General features: G+C 44.2%; 1 protein-coding gene across 4 annotated transcripts in view; it reads right to left on the minus strand.

Annotated features, from left to right (window-relative positions):
* The window catches only part of LOC137542498 (parathyroid hormone/parathyroid hormone-related peptide receptor-like), a 193,489-nt gene that overhangs the window by 88,305 nt on the left and 84,627 nt on the right, over positions 1–20,557 (minus strand). The window contains exon 1 of one of the 4 annotated variants that reach the window (XM_068264462.1): positions 10,316–10,491. The exons of the other annotated variants lie outside the window; for them this stretch is intronic. The gene's annotated coding sequence lies outside the window, so the exon portion shown is untranslated. Of the gene's footprint in view, positions 1–10,315; positions 10,492–20,557 lie in introns of those variants that run through there. 4 annotated transcript variants of the gene reach the window in all.

Raw genomic sequence — 20,557 nt, forward strand, 5'->3', positions numbered from 1 at the left:
AGACCCATCCACCCTACACCCAGACCCAGCCTGCACTCTACCCCAGCCACACTGCAGCTAGACCCAGTCACCCTGCACCCAGACCCAGTCTGCTCCCTGCCCTAGCCACCCAGACCCTGCTATCAGACCCAGCCTGCAACCAGACCCAGCCACCCCCTAAGAAAAGGGGGTGTAAATTAAGGGGTGTGGCCTGTGTTAAGGGGCGGGGTTTAGGGCACCAGAGATTATGTGCCTATAGGCTCCTGAGCTGTAAATCCGGCCCTGCATGGCTCCATCTTCTCTGTCAGCAATGATCTGACAGGAATAACAACAAGAGCAGTGAAGGAGATAACTAATCCTAAATTTAACACTAAACCACGCCCACTTTCATTTTCATAAATTGCACTTTCTTCCATTTTATCACATCATTACCGAATGATTACCGAATGCTCGCTAACAGCTGTAGATAACTTTGATGAATCCTGAAATCAACTTGTCGAGCTCGGTATTTTACTGAGCTGTCGGTAATTGATTCGATAAGTGTTCGAGGCCATTTTGTTTTAAAGCAACCCGGTAGTGGATCAGTACATATGAACCCAATGTTATACCCTGAAACATAATATAACAGCATAATAATAAGCATAATGCTTAATAAGAGCACAGATGCTATGTTTTACCAGATCAAGTCAATTGGACACCACAACCCGTATATACTCGAGTTTAAACCAAGATTTGCACTTAAACTTACCGGACACCAGCTACAATGTATAGAGGAGGAGGGGGGACCACTAGACACCAGGTACGTTGTATGAGGAGGGAGGTTATTGCTTTCCATGTGGCCAGGCTAAATGCTTAGTCTCTAACATCCTAATACTATTACATATGTTTCTTCCTAATTATAGTCTAACATTTTAATCCTTAGATTGCTATAGAATTGTCCAGGCTTGGTTGACAGACACCAAAATCTGCCCTTCCTCCTTTAGAAAGGATCAGGTCAGAGGGAAGCACTACTAATTCCACTTCCAAGTGTTGTCTCTTGTCTGCATCACTCTATCTACCTCTGATTGGCTGTGTATTATCCTTCGATTGAAAAAAAAAAGTCATTTGGATAGGTGCAAAAGTAAGGCATACACTCCTACACAGCTAAGCCTTGCTGAGATAAAATTCCTTATGATCTTGTGGCGCAGTGTGTGGGAAGCTGGAGGACATGTGCAAGATGAAAGTGAGAGCATGGGGGCGTCTTTTTTTTATTTCGCAGGTGCTGCACCACTGACCACCAATGATATGGGGGAATCGCTCTACATAAATATGTTTTGACGACATACCTTATTATTGTAACAATCGGTGTAACACAGAGAGGATCTGATCATCGGTGATCTGCAGTATCACCGAGAATACAGATATATACCCGATTATTGATGATCTGCAGTATCACCGATAATCAGATATATCTCTAACCTCTGGACACCTGAGTAAGATGAGTGGTGCAACAGTAATACTTTGAGGAGAGCACCCGTATCGAGGGTGCAAGGCAGTAAGAGATACTGCCCAAGAACACGCTCCTTCCAATGGCCTGAGGCTCCCCAAGGGGAGGAGTCAGGCTGAGAGTGGGAAGGACCAGAGTGTGAGTGACACCAATGGTGGAGTGTCACTGACAGATCTGTGAACTATCTCTAAACAGAGGAGATAGTTCTCGAGGTCGGACAAGCCAGGTCGGCAACAGACAGACAGATGAGATACAGAGGGAAGAGACTGAATCAGAGTCCTGAGGCAAGCAAGGTTTGGCAACGGAGTATCAGATATAGCGTGGTACCAAATCAGAGATCAGAAGAGAGGTCAGGAAAGCAGAAGGTCATAACAAATAATCGACAATGTCTAGTCTATAGGTGTGAGCTCCAAGTTCATCAACACCCCGGAACTAGTCTGAAGTATAACAGGATGGTAAAGCTAATTTCTAATCTTGGGTGTGAGCTCCGTAGTCATCAACACCCTGAAACTAGTCTGAAGTATAACACAGAAAATACACAGTATTCCTAGTCTTGGGTGTGAGCTCCGTAATCATCAACACCCTGGAACTAGTCTGAAGTATAACAGAGATAACACAGATTCTGACAATATGGTCTGAGTGCTTCCACGTAGTGATCGCAGCGGCAGACACCTGAGAAGTGACCAGCACCCAGTATATACAGTATACTATAGCGCTCTCCAGCGCCTCCCCTAAGTGCTGGACCAATCAGAAATGGTTGAATTGTCAGCTGACCTGCTCGGTCAGCTGACACCCTTCTGGCTGTCATAAAAGCTCTGCCTCTCCACGCGCGTGCGAGTCCTTCTGAATCTGTGTGGACTATCAGTCCCAGCCACACCAGACATGTGTTGCAATGTATCCGCTGTGCAGGGCGCTGAACCAGCCGCACCGCTATCCGAGCATGCGGCGGCCTCTCCGCGTTCAGCCATGCTGACAGATGTAGGCCTATGCGTGCAAACCGCCGCGTCAGATGCGGAATACGCCGCATTGGACGCGGAATCAGCCGCCTTGCTCTGAGCACCCGCGGCGGCTTTTCCGCGTTTTCTCACAGTACCCCCCCCCCCGAGGAGTGGGCTCCGGACAGCTCCTACCCGGCTTCTCAGGATGTAGGGCGTGAAATTCCTTCTTTAACTTATCCGCATGCATGCGACAATAAGGTACCCGTGTTCTCTCCTCAATGCCATAACCCTTCCAGTGAACTAAGTACTGTACTGAGTTCTGTACAATCCGTGAGTCTAAAATCTTTTCCACTTCATACTCAGGTTGGTCATCCACCATCACAGGAGGAGGAGGAGTGGAACCCACATGCACTGCTGGCTTAAGCAGGGATACATGGAACGACCTTACACCACGCATGCTGGCAGGAAGATCAATGGCATAAGTAACATTGTTGATCTTCCTGGTTACTGAGAAAGGGCCCACAAATCTGGGTCCTAGCTTGGGCGAAGGCTGTTTTAAGGTCAAATTCCAATCTATGGAACGTTTCTTGTCAGCTTGACCCTTCTGACTCTGAAAGGCCTTCTCTAGATTCCCTTTTACGATTCCCCAAATGTTCTTAAATGACTCTTGCCAAGCCTCCAAAGCTGGAAACGGAGTGGAAGCTACTGGCAGTGGGGAAAACTTAGGCAACTTTCCAGTTACCACCTCAAATGGAGAGAATCCAGAAGAAGAGCTTTTTAAATTATTGTGCGCAAATTCCGCAAACGGCAAGAACCTGACCCAATCATTTTGCGCATCCGAGACATAACACCTAAGAAACTGTTCTAGTGACTGGTTAATTCTCTCGGTCTGACCATTGGTCTGTGGGTGGTAGCCCGACGAAAACGACAGTTCCATGCCCAATTGATGACAAAACGCCCTCCAAAATTTAGAAACAAATTGGACTCCCCGATCTGACACTATATTTTCCGGGATGCCATGTAGCCGGAAAATGTGCATGATGAAAAGATCGGCCAACTCCTGGGCCGAGGGGAGTCCTTTCAGGGGCACGAAATGGGCCATTTTACTGAATCTGTCGACTACCACCCAAATGACCGACATGCCTTCAGACCTCGGGAGCTCACCCACAAAATCCATGGACAAGTGGGTCCATGGTTCACTCGGGGTGGGCAAAGGCTGCAATGTTCCCACAGGTGCCAGACGGGAGGGTTTGCTTTTTGCACGTACTGCACATTCTCTCACATACTCTCTGCAATCAGTTGCTAATGAAGGCCACCAAGCACACCTAGCAACAAGGTCCTGTGTTCTGGCGGCCCCAGGATGTCCAGCATTTTTGTGGGAGTGGAACATCTGCAATATCTGGAGACGAAACGGCAATGGTACAAACATGACCCCTTCAGGCTTTCCCTCAGGAACATCCTGCTGGAAGGGACCCAAAGTCTCCTTCCAGTTCTTCCAGGTCTCTGTGGCTGCCAATACCACTTTCTGTGGGATAATAGTCTCTGGGTCTGAGGGCTGTGCTGTCTCTGGCTCAAAGCATCTGGATAAAGCATCCGCTTTAATGTTTTTACTACCCGGAGTATACGTAATTACAAATCTGAATCTCGAGAAAAACAGTGACCATCGAGCCTGACGGGGACTCAATCTCTTAGCCCCCTCAATGTATTCTAAATTTTTGTGTGTAAACTGTAATCGTATGTTCTGCTCCCTCAAGCCAATGACGCCATTCTTCAAAGGCCAATTTAATGGCTAGGAGCTCCCTGTTGCCTATATCGTAGTTTCTCTCTGCTGGTGAAAACCTACGAGAAAAATAGGCACACGGGTGTAATCTTCCCTGCAACCCAGAACGCTGAGACAGCACAGCCCCCACCCCGACCTCTGAGGCATCCACCTCCACGATAAAGGGATAGGATGTGTTGATATGTCTCAAAATGGGTGCAGAACAAAACAGTTCTTTCAGAGTGGAGAAAGCAGTCAAAGCTCCAGGGGACCAGTGGTTGGTATCTGCCTATTTCTTTGTGAGACTAGTGAGGGGTGCAATGACTGTGGAGTACCCCTTTATGAACCTTCTATAGTAATTTTCGAACCCTAAGAACCTCTGGAGAGCCTTCAGTCCTACTGGCTGAGGCCACTCCAGGACAGCAGAGACTTTGGCAGGGTCCATAGAAAGGCCCGAGGTAGAAATTATGTACCCCAAAAAGGCGACAGATGTTACCTCAAAAATGCATTTCTCCAATTTAGCATAAAGCATGTTCTGTTTTAGCTTGTGCAGCACAAATCTGACATGAGCCCTGTGCTCTGAGAGGTCATCTGAGAAGATAAGTATATCATCCAGATATACCAGGACTAATTTACCCAAAACCTCCCTGAACACCTCATTAATGAGTTCCTGAAAGACAACCGGAGCGTTACACAACCCGAAGGGCATCACCAGATACTCGTAATGCCCATCAGGTGTGTTAAAGGCCGTCTTCCACTCATCGCCCTCTCTGATCCGCACCAGGTTGTATGCACCCCGCACATCCAATTTTGAGAAAATCTTAGCATTGGTGATCTGAGTAAATAAATCATCTATCAAAGGCAAAGGATAGTGATTTTTTACTGTGATTTTATTCAGACCCCGATAATCAATCCATGGTCGTAGGCCTCCGTCTTTTTTCTTTACAAAAAAGAAACCTGCACCAGCAGGTGACCGGGAAGGGCGAATGAACCCTTGAACTAAATTTTCACGTACTCCTGCATGGCCAACTTTTCCGGCCCAGACAAATTGTAGAGATGACCTCTAGGGGGCATACAACCAGACCGGAGATCAATAGGACAATCGAAAGGGCGATGTGGAGGAAGTTTATCGGCTGATTTAGGACAAAACACGTCTGAAAATTCAGTATACTGATCTGGTACTCCCTCCACGTGAATCTTGGTCTGGCCCAAGGTTACCTTCCCTAAACAATGATGAAAGCAATGGGACGACCAGCTCGTTAGTTGACCAAAGGCCCAATCAATCAGAGGGGAGTGACGTTGTAACTAGGGCATGCCAATAATGATCGTGGAGGTAGTCATGTGTAAAACAAAAAAATGCAAATTCTCCCTATGCAGCACCCTATAGTGACTCCCACCTCTGGAGTGTGCGACAGAGGGCTGTTACCCTGCGGAGGGGAATCATCCACTGCCGTAACCTGAATAGGTGGTTTTACCGGGGTGAGCGGAATACCCAATCTTTTTGCAAATTCGTAATCCATAAAATTAGCTGCTGAGCCTGAGTCAATGAAGGCCTCAGTGACTTTTATCTTCCCATAAAATAGTACAAGGAAGAAGCAACCGTTTATCATCTAGGGGTAAAAATTGCACGCCTAGGGTATTACCCCCAACTACTCCTAGGCAGTAGCGTTTCCCGATTTCTTAGGGCAATTCTGTACTCTATGACCCCCCTCTGCACAATAAAGACAAAGTTGCTCTGATATCCTGCGTCTCCGCTCCACTTGAGACAACTTAGACCGACCAATCTGCATTGGCTCAGATGGAGGTGAAGCGGGAGGAGGTGGAGCCACAGGGGCGCAGCGTGGGACACCATTCTCACATGGTTTCTACCCCGGGTCTGTCTCTGATAGCGTAGCCGGCGATCTATTCTGATGACTGATGAAATGGCCTCATTGATGGACTTTGGTTCAGGCTGACTCAACATAAGGCCTCTTGCACACTGCACACGATTCCGATTCAGATTCCGCTTTTTAATCAGTTTTTACCTCCGATTCAGATTCAGATTTGCAGTGTGCAGGGAGCAAACTGCAAATCTGAATCTGAATCGGAAGCAAAAACCGATTAAAAAGCGGAATCTGAATCTGAATTGCTTGCAGTGTGCAAGAGGCCTAAGATCGGAGACCTCATCTGACAACCCTGATAAAAAACAATCTAAAAGGGCAAATGTGTCCCACCTAGCTGAAACTGACCACCTCCTAAATTCAGCGGCATAATCTTCAACCTGACTCTTGCCTTGATGCAACATTTTGAGCTTCCGTTCAGAAGTCGAGGCGATGTCTGGGTCATCGTAAATTATCGCCATAGCTTTAAAAAATTCCTCGACAGAGGTTAGGGCCGGGTGTTCGTCGGGCAGACTGTACGCCCAGGTCTGAGAATCACCTGATAACAAAGTTTTAATAAACGTAACCCTTTGAGTCATAGTTCCTGAAGAATTAGGTCTTAACTCAAAGTATGATAACACTCTACTCCTAAAATTTCGGAAGTCAGATCTGTGACCAGAAAACCTTTCAGGTACAGGCATACGTATGTCATTGCTAGAAGGAGATCGCACTTCATCCACAGCCGTCTGGAGGGTTTGTATAGACCCGGACAAAGCGTCAATCAATTAACGCCCGGTGACTACCCAGCACTTGGTTGATGTTATCCACCGAAGTGGTAAGTGTGCCCAGACGGCTGAGTGCGTCCATTTGTGTTTGGTCTGCCGTTCTGTAACGATCGGTGTAACACAGAGAGGATCTGATCATCGGTGATCTGCAGTATCACCGAGAATACAGATATATACCCGATTATTGATGATCTGCAGTATCACCGATAATCAGATATATCTCTAACCTCTGGACACCTGAGTAAGATGAGTGTTTGGTGCAACAGTAATACTTTGAGGAGAGCACCCATATCGAGGGTGCAAGGCAGTAAGAGATACTGCCCAAGAACAAGCTCCTTCCAATGGCCTGAGGCTCCCCAAGGGGAGGAGTCAGGCTGAGAGTGGTAAGGATCAGAGTGTGAGTGACACCAATGGTGGAGTGTCACTGACAGATCTGTGAACTATCTCTAAACAGAGGAGATAGTTCTCGAGGTCGGACAAGCCAGGTCGGCAACAGACAGACAGATGAGTTACAGAGGGAAGAGACTGAATCAGAGTCCTGAGGCAAGCAAGGTTTGGCAACGGAGTATCAGATATAGCGTGGTACCAAATCAGAGATCAGAAGAGAGGTCAGGAAAGCAGAAGGTCATAACAAATAATCAACAATGTCTAGTCTATAGGTGTGAGCTCCAAGTTCATCAACACCCCGGAACTAGTCTGAAGTATAACAGGATGGTAAAGCTAATTCCTAATCTTGGGTGTGAGCTCCGTAGTCATCAACACCCTGGAACTAGTCTGAAGTATAACACAGAAAATACACAGTATTCCTAGTCTTGGGTGTGAGCTCCGTAATCATCAACACCCTGGAACTAGTCTGAAGTATAACAAGATGGTAAAGCTAATTCCTAATCTTGGGTGTGAGCTCCGTAGTCATCAACACCCTGGAACTAGTCTGAAGTATAACACAGAAAATACACAGTATTCCTAGTCTTGGGTGTGAGCTCCGTAATCATCAACACCCTGGAACTAGTCTGAAGTATAACAGAGATAACACAGATTCTGACAATATGGTCTGAGTGCTTCCACGTAGTGATCGCAAGTGACCAGCACCCAGTATATATACTATAGTGCCCTCCAGCGCCTCCCCTAAGCGCTGGACCAATCAGAAATGGTTGAATTACCAGCTGACCGGCTTGGTCAGCTGACACCCTTCTGGCTGTCATAAAAGTTCTGTCTCTCCACGCGCGTGCGCGTCCTTCTGAATCTGTGTGGACTATCAGTCCCAGCCACACCAGACATGTGTTGCAATGTATCCGCTGTGCAGGGCGCGGAACCAGCCGCACCGCTATCCGAGCATGCGGCGGCTTCTCCGCGTTCAGCCATGCTGACAGATGTAGGCCTATGCGTGCAAACCGCCACGTCAGATGCGGAATCCGCCGCATTGGACGCGGAATCAGCCGCCTTGCTCTGAGCACCCGCGGCGGCTTTCCCGCGTTTTCTCACAATTATATTATGATTAAAATTTAATTTAAATAATTATTTTTTGGGGGGACAATCATTTTTTTTGGGGGGGAGGGGGGCACACATTAGTTATGCTGCTTTTAGCATCAGAAACACTTCTTATATCTATATATTGCTCTAAATGAGCATGTAGCCCCACCCTCCCAGAGATGTCACCGCCTAGGCTGTTTAGCTATGTGGAATTCCCCTCCCGGAGCATTCTGGGAAACCAGGTATTATTTTTGGCTTCAAAACAGATAATAAACAAAATATTCTATAGTGATGCACCGGCCAGCAGTAAAGATGTTGCCATCTGTGATTAAAAGGACAAAAAGTAGCCCAGATGGTGCAGTATATCACAGTACCAGAAGTATATAAAATATGCGGGTGGATTATACTAACAAAGGTGGGTTGCAGAAGGGCAACCGACCACTAGAAGCAGGTGGAGATGTATAACTCCGCCTCCACTCGGGTGACCAGGCGGAGCTGGTGATGTTCGCACTTTTGATAAAAAGCAAACCTCAAATTACCTAAATTGGTCAAAGAGGGATGATCCCCCTCCAAAAGGAGGGTGAAGGCACAGGATAAAGGGGAACGAGGCGCCCAGAGAAGATAAAATACGTTAAAAACAAATAAAATGAAAAAAGTGAGGTGGCTTGCCTCAATGAAGACAAATTCATATATTAGTAGAATTTTATTGCACTGGCAATGCGTTTCGTGAGTGCATACCCACTTCCTCAGGCACAGCATGCAACACTTTAAAATAACGTGAAGCGTTACACTGTAACGTAACGTGGGCACTGTGAACAGGAAGCAGGAAATTTGGGCGCATGAGGCAGGTGGACAAAAAGGGCGCCGCCATTCACTCCTATAAGAAATATCGTTTAATGGGCGCCCAACAGGAAAAAAGGGCGCCGGAGAAAAATAACGTTTTACAAGCGGCGCCCGGAGACTTTTAATGTTTTATAACTGCTTCTCATGATTACACATTATTTAATGATTTATGATTTTTTAAACATTATTTTTAAACGAAAAACAGTACAATATGTTTTTATAAATATTTTTAAACGAAAAACAGCACAATATTTTTTTCAAACTTTATTAATGCTTATCACAGGGGGGTCTTAGGTTTAGGCATCACCAGGAGGGTCTTAGTTTTAGGCACCACCACGGGGGTCTTAGGTTTAGGCACCACCAGGGGAGTTTTAGGGTTAGGCACCACCAGGGGGGTCTTCGGGTTAGGCATCACCAGGGGGGTTTTAAAATTAGGCACCACCAGGGGAGTTTTAGGGTTAGGCACCACCAGGGGGGTCTTAGGGTTAGGCACCACCAGGTGGGTCTTAGGGTTAGGCACCACCAGGGGGGTCTAGGGGTTAGGGGTAGGTACAGGGAGGGTTCTGTGTGAGAGTAGGGTTAAATATAGTTTTAGTAACATTCTTATTAATCTTTTATTCCCCATTTCATGCACATTATTTAATGATTTATAACTTTATAAAACATTATTTTTAAACGAAATATAGCACAATTTTTTTTAAACGTTATTCATGCTTATCGTTTAAAACCCTGCACCCTTTTTTCCCCGGCGCCCTTTTTTAACGTACGCCTGTGAACAGCCCATTGATTTTTCATTACTGTGCGGTGGGCTGCGTTACTTACAGGCTGCACTAACGTGCGCCTGTAACGTCCCACTGTGAAACCAGCCTAAAGGTTGTTTTTTTCTTATAGATATGCATATGCACAGAGGGAGATACTCGTTGCTGGTTCACAGACAGAAAGCTGTCAGGACACTGGTCATGACAACACAACTGTGGGAGGGATTTCACCCCAATATCAGCCACACAAACCCTCATGATGATGAGATAGATTTCTCATGGGAAAGGGGGTATCAACTACTGATTGTGATGACGTTCAATCCTTTGTTACAATTCCTCTTAAAAAAAAAAACTGATCACATTTTGATGCATTGGAGTTTGACATCCTCATTAATGTGTATTGAATGAGACTGCACTGGCATGTGCTCAGTACATTACCTCGGCCTGCAGAGGTGCTGAGCTGTTTGCCCTGCTTGGCACTGCTGCCTGTACATCCAAGCGCTAAAACAGGATTTCCTTCCGGCCCTAAACACTACCATGTCATCATATATTGGCAGCACGGTGGCGTAGTGGTTAGCTCTCTCGCCTTGCAGCGCTGGGTCCCCGGTTCGAATCCCAGCCAGGGCGCTATCTGCAAAGTGTTTGTATGTTCTCTCCGTGTCTGCGTGGGTTTCCTCCAGGCACTCCGGTTTCCTCCCACATTCCAAAAACATACAGATAAGTTAATTGGCTCCTCCTAAAAATTGGCCCTAGACTACAGTACTTACACTACATAATATAGACATATGGCAATGGTAGGGATTAGATTGTGAGCTCCTTTGAGGGACAGTTAGTGACAATATATATATATATATATATATATATATATATACACTGTACAGCGCTGCGTAATATGTTGGCGCTATATAAATACTAAATAATAAAAAATAATAATATATACAAAAATAAATAATGAGAGGGGTGGGAGGGATTTGTTTGCACATAGATGACTACCAATTCTCATATGGAACACAACACAAAGGTCACGGTGAACTTGGTCCAAGTCATTTCAATTTTACAAATGTATGAATGCATAACATTTACAATGAAGTATACTTTTTATTGACTGTATGCTTCACTGTATGCCACGCAACGTGCAGGCAATGTGCAGCGCTGCTCTCCTGATTTGTTGAGTTGTGTTCCTACTGTCACAGGGAATTCAACGTAATCGTCACTGTGAACCTGGCCCAAGTCCTTTCAATTTTCAACAATGTATAAGCCAAACCCTAAACAACCCTGGAAGGTCATCTCCATAACTGGTGTTGGATATTACTAGCATACCTTCCAACTTTTTGAGATGAGAAAGAGGGACACTTAAAGAGACTCCGTAACAAAAAATTCATCCTGTTTTTTATCATCCTACAAGTTCCAAAAGCTATTATAATGTGTTCTGGCTTACTGCAGCACTTTGTACTATCACAGTCTCTGTAATAAATCAACTTATCCCTCTCTTGTCAGACTTGTCAGGCCTGTGTCTGGAAGGCTGCCAAGTTCTTCAGTGTTGTGGTTCTGTGATGCATCTCCCCCCTCCAGGCCCCTCTCTGCACACTGCCTGTGTATTATTTAGTTTAGGGCAGCTACTATCTTCTCTCTTATGTTTTACAAGCTGGATAAATCGTCCTCTGAGCTGGCTGGGCTTTCACATAGTGAGGAATTACAGACAAGGACAAAGCTGTTTGCAGGAAGAAACGAGCAGCCTGAAACTTCAGTGCATGGGGGAAAGAAACACACAAATGATCTCTTGAGATTCAAAAGGAAGGCTGTATACAGCCTGCTTGTGTATGGATGTATTTTTCTATGTGTGGACATACTGTACATCAACCTACTTCCTGTTTTGGTGGCCATTTTGTTTGTTTATAAACAAACTTTTTAAAACTGTTTTTAACCACTTTTAATGCGGCGGGGAGCGGCGAAATTGTGACAGAGGGTAATAGGAGATGTCCCCTAACGCACTGGTATGTTTACTTTTGTGCGATTTTAACAATACAGATTCTCTTTAAGCCACATCCATGCCACCCCTAATCACGCCCCCATCACACTCCTAGTTATGCATAAAATAAAGATTTCATAAGAAAACATAAGAAAAATATGTTGTTTTATAATTCAAACCACACTGGTCCTTTCTATCCTGGTTCATTTTCCTTCATATTAACATTTTAAAATTAGTAATATCTCAATTTAACCCATTCAGGTTCCGTCGTTTTCACGTGAGAAATGTTCACCTCCCATTCATTAGCCTATAACTTTATCACTACTTATCACAATGCACTGATCTATATCTTCTTTTTTCCGCCACCAATTAGGCTTTCTTTGGGGGGTACATTTTGCTAAGAGCCACTTTACTGTAAATGCATTTTAACAGGAAGAATAAGAAAAAAATGGAAAAATTCATTATTTCTCAGTTTTCAGCCATTATAGTTTTAAAATAATACATGCCTCCATAATTAAAACTCACGTATTGTATATGCCCATATGTCCCGGTTATTACACCGTTAAAATTATGTCCCTATCACAATGTATGGCGACAATATTTTATTTGGAAATAAAGGTGCATTTTTTTCCATTTTGCATCTATCACTATTTACAAGTTTAAAATAAAAAAAATATAGAAATATTTCATCTTTACATTGATATTTAAAAAGTTTAGACCCTTAGGTAAATATTTACATGGTTTTTTTTTTTTTATTGTAATGGTTTTTTTTTTATACTAAAAATTTTATTAGGGTACTTTTGGGAGGGTGGGAGGTAAAGAATAGATTTATAATGTAATTGTGTGTTAATTCTGTTTTGTTTTTTTCAGGTGTAGTATTACTTTTTGGCCACAAGATGGCGGCCATGAGTTTGTTTACATGACGTCACTCTAAGCGTAGCACGCGCTTAGAGTGACGCATCAGGAAGAAGACGGCCAGAAAAAGCTCAGCTTCCGAGAGAAGCTGTCGCTTTTTCAGCGGGGGAGAGGAATCAATGATCGGGCTCCGTAGCCCGATACATTGATTCCTTGGCTACCGAATCCGCGGCCGGGAGTGCGCGTGCACGCGCACGATCGGCCGCGGGGGCGCGCGGTAGCGCGCATGGTTCCTGGACGTAGAAACTACGTCCAGGAACCAAAATAGGTTAAAGGATGGGAATAAGATTTAGAGTCAAACACATTTTTTTTTAGCAGAGAAATACATATATTTACATAGAAAGAAGGACAAAGTCCTGAAAGAGGGACAAATGAGGATGAAGGAGGGACAGGGCTCCCAAAGAGGGACTGTCCCTCCAAAAGAGGGCCAGTTGGGAGCTATGTTACTAGTCACAGAGCAGTTATGTGATGTCTTCTCCATTACATGCCACTCAACACACAAATCTGTCTTTTGGTAGCAGGCAGATGCTTTCTCTATGACTCTGGATACCTAGGATGTAAATGACTGTGTCCTTCATGCCATGTGACAAGGCAGCAGTGAAGGAAGGCAGCAGTGTACCTTCCTGCCAGGGACCTAGGGGTGGGGCAAGTCAGAAGACATTCTCCTGGGCCTCCCGACAAAGCAAATGGGAATTCCTGGGAGGTCATAAGAAGGGGGCACAATTCCATTCTCTGGAGATGAAGCAACCAGATTTATTGACATAATGAGTGAAGGTACATGACATTCCCAGATCAGAGGGCTGAATTAGTGAAAAGGGCAGCCTCTGATCCCAGCTCTACATCACTTGTCCCAAACATTTTACAGTCCAACCTGCCTAGAGACCCTGCCAGGAAAACACAAACAAGCTCATAGCATTATTTAAAGCGGGATTGTCACCATAAAATACAATTTCAACAGCAACTGGTCTGAGTGTATTAAGTGATGAAGATGCTAATCCTGCATTCAAAACTTTTTTTTTTTGCTGTTATGATTTGGAGTTATCACATACTTAAGGAGCACTGGCTCTTTAGTCGTCAGTGCCAAAAAAATTGCATGCTGGAGGTTCTTTGTATCTATGATATATTTCTCTTCCATTTATATTCCTCTTCCATTTATTTCTCTGCCTAGCTGCTTATCTGAAACACGATCCCCTGCTCACTTGCGTTTACAAGCAAGGCTGAGGTGACTCAGCGATTGGAGGAGAAAAGAAAAAAAAAGTAAAGTGCAGAAATGACATCAGGATTTAGCCTCAAACTGTGGGCAAAAGACATGGTTCCCCCTAGGAACAGAATTCTCTTCATTTACTATATACAATTCACTGAAATCAAAACATGGACAGTACAATACATGCGTTATGTAAGTAGATCAAGTATTTATCTACTTATATATGTGTTTTCCCCCTGGCATAGTATGGCTGATCCTTCTGCTTTAAAGGACCTCTCCAGCAAAACAAGTAAGCAGTTAAAACCTGACAGATCTGATAGGTTTTGGAGTTGTCCATCTCCTCATGAGGGACTCTCAGTGTTTTTTTTGTTTGTTTGTTTTTGTTTTAACTGCTAAAATAGTTAAATACCAGCCAGCCTCGCTAATCATTTGTACAGTATTTTGGCAGATAGACTGAGCAACTGCCATTCAGGAGCTGCTTTTGAAAACAAAGAAAAACCCTGAGAATCCCCCATGAGGGGATGTACTAGTACAAGTACTGTCAGATTTTAACGACTTACTTTTTTTGCTGGAATGTTCCTTTAATAAAGAGAGGTGTGTAACACGATTCTACAATCCTTCTAGTGCATATTTACAAAGGAAGACTATTATTATGATCCATTTACATAGTGCCAACACCTTCCATAGGGCTGTACAGAGTACAGAACAATGATGAGGAGCATAAATACAGACGTAGTTCAGTACAATAAGCACATCCTGAAACACAAGTACAACATACTTACATAATTCATGTGTGGTTTAAAACATCAGCAATACTAGTAAACCTGGGCAATTTTCCAGAGCTGCAGAGCCCATAGGGCCCCCCATGTGGCATTGTTATGGGGGTGCATAAGAGGGTGGAGGTAAATGCAGAGTAAGCACAGCAGAGCACAATATTGCACATGTCCAGCCAGCATGCTGCTCCTTTCTCAGAGCATCCTCAGGTCTCCATGGCTCCCCACAGAGACATCTCTGCCCCCTATGACTCCCCCCTAACAGCTTACATCAGTACATACATGCCTGCAAGGAACAGAGAAGAGGCAGCTATGAGGAGATATTGGAGAGCTGGAGCCCGCTGAGGAAGAAAGGAGGTGTAGCACAGGACAGGTGAGACATCACATTCTCCTCTGCTTACGCTGTATTATTGGAGGTGGTGGTAAAGGTCACCTACCGTGTTTCCCCTAAAGTAAGACATCCCCCTGAGAATAAGCCCTAGCAGAAATTCCTAGCATGCTTGAAATATAAGACATCCCCTGAATGTAAGCCCTAGCAGCAGCCCGCATGACACCAGCAAGTCAGGCTCAATACAAAGCCTGGATACAGGAGAGCAGCAATATGTGAGTTCTACAGTCCTGTATATGTGTCAGGCAATTTGTGTTTTTGTTGGAGCCAGCCCTCTTGATAAGCATCAGCAGCACTTCCCCTCTTCACCTTTTCCCAGGACACACAGCTTATCCTATCATAGCTCTGGGGAGTCTGACAGAGTTCTCTGCCACAAGAAATAGACTCCTACCCACATGATCAGCAGAATCAGTTTCTTGTAAGTGAGAGCCAATATCTGCAAACCACAAGCTCTGTGCATGCTGCTTGTGTTTCAGCAAGGCATGTAGTATTTACATTTTGTATAGGAAAACTACCAGTGTTTCCCCAAAAATAAGACATCCCCTGAAAATAAGCCCTAGCACATCCTTTGGAGCAAAAATCAATATAAGACAGTGTCTTATTTTTGGGGAAACACAGTAATACCACTATTTGTCGGTGGGGAAGGGGGGGGGGGGTTGAAGGGCCAAAGGCCACCTAATACTGCTATATGGGAAAAGCCACCCAATACTGTCTAAAAGGATCATGTTTGGTGTCCCACATTCATTTTTGTCCATGGCCTCATTTCACCTAAAGCCATCCTGGTTAGAGGGTAGTGTGGTACGGATCAGTGAATAATGGCACACAGCGCCTATGCATAAGATTAGCGCCGCATTAAAAAGATACGCTTATCGCTATTTACCGTTAGTACTGCATAATGGCGCACAGAGAAAAAAGAAGAAAAATGGCACACAGTAACGTTATTTATCAATAGCGCCGTTCATATGCCAAACAGCAGACGTTATTGTGAACAGTAACGTTATTTATCAATAGCGCCCTACATAAGCCAAACTGCAGAAGTTAATTAACTGCAAAACAGTGAATGGATTTAATGTAACACGGTCAAGGTTAGGGTTAGGCACCACCAGGGGAGATTTAGGGTTAGGCACCACCAGGGGGGTGGTTAGAGTTAGGCACCACCAGGGGGCGGTTAGGGTTAGGCACCACCAGGGGCGTCTTAGGGTTAGGCACCACCAGGGGGGGTCTTAGGGTTAGGCACCACTAGGGGGGTGGTTGGGGTTAGGCACCACCAGGGGGGTGGTTGGGGTTAGGCACCACCAGGGGGTGGTTAGGCACCACCAGGGGGGTGGTTAGGGTTAGGCACCACCAGGGGGGTGGTTAGGGTTAGGCACCACCAGGGGGGTCTTAGTGTTAGGCACCACCAGGGGGGTCTTAGTGTTAGGCACCACCAGGGGGGTCTTAGGGTTAGGCACCACCAGGGGGGTCTTAGGGTTAGCACCAACCGGGGGGTCTAGGGGGTTAGGGATAGGTACAGAGAGGGTTATATGTGTTAACGCTAAATAACAATAAGGCTTTAACGTTAAATAGCAATAAGCAACAAACGGATTAGCGGCAACACCATGCGCCATTATTCTCAGGCTCCATTTTCAGATGGATCCATTGTGGTAAGTCAGTCTAAAGAACTGAGCTTTTGTGGGATGGTTGAAGAAAAAGAGGATTTGTCTGTGAGGGCTCATTCACACTAGAGCGTTTTGTGGGCAATTTCAGCAAAACGCTCAAGCGCTAGCACTTTTTAAAGCGTTAGTGCAATAATATCCCATGGGCCCGTACTTGGGCGATTTGCGTCAATCGCCAGCGATTAACGCAAATCGCCAAACGCAAATTTGTAGCCTGCACCATTTTCAGGCGATTTCCCGGCGATTGCTTTTCAGTGCTATAGAAGCGCTAAATGCGATCGCTAAAAAATCGGCAAGTGTGAAAGGCAATTTTTTCGCGTTCAACGCAAAAAAAAAAATCGCCTGAGCAAAATGCTAGCGTTTTGCGTTTTACAGGTGTGAATGGGCCCTAAGGGCCTGTTATCAATGCACACATTCCGATATGATTTTCAGAAGGCATGTATTTGGCCAATCATGCTACCGCTGGAATAACAGACATGTTCACGTGCTGTTCCACTGCCGCTGCCGCTACGCAATTTGATTTTTCTCCAAACAAAAACCCTGTCCTGCTGTATTTTTTGAAGTTAAATTTTCTTGTAATTTCCATGTTTAACTTTTTTAATTTTGCTAGCAAAATGAATTAAAAAAATGAGCCGTTATCAGCAGAGAGCAGGTGCCCTAGTTACTCGCTTACTTGCTTGGCTAAGTCAACGACAGCAACAGCAAGCATTTATTAACAGCGTATCTCTTGTTGGACTCAAAGCATATAAGCAATTAAGCACTGTTAACTCCAGTAATTGGTTGAATGGTAAATTGTGGTACTGACGGAAATTTCTACTAGTCCGTGAATGCCAGGTTAAACAGGTGGGTTTTCAGTCTGGATTTGAATAACTTCAGGGATGGGGCTGTCTTTACTGAGTGTGGTACGGAGTTCCAAATGGTAGGGGCAGCATAACAGAAAGCTCTGGCTCCAAAGGTTTTGAGGTGCACTCTGGTAGTGACCAAGTTTATGGATCCTGCTGATCTGAGGTTGTGAGAGGTGTGGTGCAGCTTCAGCAAGGAATCATGTATCCAGGGCACAAATTGTGTAGGAATTTCAATGTCAGGAATCCAATTTAGTGCTTGGCAAAAGGTTTCAGGGCTGTAGAGTCGGTACACAAATCAACTGACTCCGACTCCTCAGTTTATGAAACCACCAACTCCGACCCCAGGTACCCAAAATTGCTCCAACTCCTTAGTCTAATTTTTACAAAGGCTATGGATTTGGTTCAAAAATCATCCTACTCCAACTCCGCAGTTTATTAAAACCACCGACTCCAAGTACCCAAAATTGCTCTGACTCCGATCCAGACTCCACAGCCCTGGTTCTTATGTGGCAGACTCTTTAGTAACACTGTGAATTGTTCATATCTACAGAGATAGTAAGCATTTCATTAAAATCAAACTAACATACAAACTACACCTAACCCATCTAAAAGCTACAAATTGATCTTTAGGTCAGTGTTGGAAATAAGTATCTGATCCAATACAACCCAACCAGAATTCCGGCTTCCACAGATTAGGTCGCAATAAATTACAGACACTCTTGACTTTTACTCGTAAGTATAAAGTGTACCTGTCTATAGAACAAATGTCATCTTATAATTGCAAGATGTATGCAAATTATTTCCAGATGTTGAAGAGGAACTGTAGTGAAAATAACAATGAATTAAATTGCATAATTTTGTAACAATATTTATTTCTAGATTATTTTGCCCATTGAAAAAAACTTTCCTTTTCTCAATTAATATCTCGATCTGAAATTTATCACAGATGGTGATAATCTTTAGTCCTGTCAGGTACATCACTCCTGAATGTTTACGGAGAGTTCTGAAGCCAGTAAGAAATATGCCTGGTCTCCTAGAGAGCACTGGGAGAAGAAATACTTATAGCAATATAGCCTAGGCTACACATCACTGGGAGGGTGGGGCTACATACCAATATATTGCAATATATCGATATAGGAAGTGTTTCCGATTCTGAAAAGATGGACAATTACCTTAAAAGTGGGTATGCTGAATAAATGACTGTATTCTTCTATATGTCACTACAGTGCCTCTTTAAAGGATACCGAAACTGACATGTGACATTGTGAGATAGACATGGGTATGTACAGTGCCTAGCACACAAATAACTAGGCTGTGTTCCTTTTTTTCTTTCTCTGCCTGAAAGAGTTTAATATCAGGTACGTAAGTGCTGGCTGACTCAGTCTTGACTCAGACAGGAAGTGACTACAGTGTGATGATAAGAAATTCCAACTATAAAACACTTTCCTAGCAGAAAATGGCTTCTGAGAGCAGGAAAGAGATAAAAAGGAGAATTTCTTATCAGTGAGGGTCACACTGTAGTCACTTCCTGTCTGAGTCAGGACTGAGTCAGCCACTTACATACCTGATATTTAACTCTTTCAGGCAGAGAAAGAAAAAATGAACACAGCAAAGTGTTTTGTGTGGTAGGCACTGTACACACCCATGTCTATCTCATAATGTCACATGTCACTTCGGGTATCCTTTAAGTGTATTTGGATATATATACTCTTGTTAGATTGGAGTGAGTGATCTGGGTATCTCCTTTATATTGTACGCTGGTTTGCAGGTACGCAGGCTCAGCTTTTGCAGTGCGACTGTTTCAGAGGCTAGTTGGTGGCATAATGGAGTCTGCAGTGCAGCCACTACAGCATACAGTCTCTGAACTGCTTATCTAGTGGAAGACCCAGTTCAAAATGGGGGGGGGGGGGGGAAAAGTTCAACAACAGCAAAAGAAATTACCTAGCAATGCACAGCAGCATCCAAATGCTTATGATGAATATTTTAATGTGCCAGGAAAGATAGAAATTGCCTGGCCATTGCAAGCGTTAATTTGGCAATTAAATTAATCCATTATACTGAGTGTTATGTAGGGCAATTGTTGCTGCCTTGCAGCAAGTGTTTTAATACAAGCAACTCAATCAGGCCCCAAGAACAACATAGCATAGCTCCCTAATGGGCTTCCTTGTTATAGATGTGTTACATGGTTTCTTTTGGGTTGTTTTTTTTTTTATTTCATTGGTTGGTATGTTTTTTTTAATACATGTACCATAAAAGGCATTTAACAATAATTGTTCACAAATACACAAGACAGCCTTTTTTTAAAAGGACCACTATCCTGAAAAAAAAGTAGGCAGTTAAATTCTGACAGATACCGACAGGTTTTGGGCCAATCCATCTCCTCATGGGGGATTCTCAGGGTTTTCTTTGTTTTCAACAGCATTTCCTAAACAGCAGTTGCAAAGTCGAAAGGGCCAGTGCACAATCAAAAACCTCTAGCAGATCCACAAAACGCTGGAGGTTTTTGAAGCAGATTTTCAGAGCGATTCTAGGAAGATTTTCTACACATGCCTAGCGTTTTTGGAGCGTTTTTGTGTAGCAGATGTCATATTTTGTTACAGTAAAGCGGTTACTGAACAGCTTCTGTAACAAAAACGCCTGAAAAACCGCTCTGATCTGGCGTTTTCCACAGCGGTTTTCCACTTTCCTATATTTTAACATTGAGGCAGAAACGCCTCAGAAATCTCAAAAATGCTGCAGGACAGGAGTTTGCGTTTGTGAAACAAACGAACCGCTCTGGTGCGCACCATCCCATTCACTTTCATTAGCCAGGCGGTTTTCAAACTGCCAGCGGTTTAATAAAACTCTCCATACACAAGCCTAAAGAAAGCATCTGACTGTTTATATTTGTCTACATGTGATGCTTATATTTGAAAAGTATCGATAAAAATT

This window comes from Hyperolius riggenbachi, chromosome 12, assembly GCF_040937935.1.
Source record: "Hyperolius riggenbachi isolate aHypRig1 chromosome 12, aHypRig1.pri, whole genome shotgun sequence".
Classification (NCBI taxonomy): Eukaryota; Metazoa; Chordata; class Amphibia; order Anura; family Hyperoliidae; genus Hyperolius; species Hyperolius riggenbachi.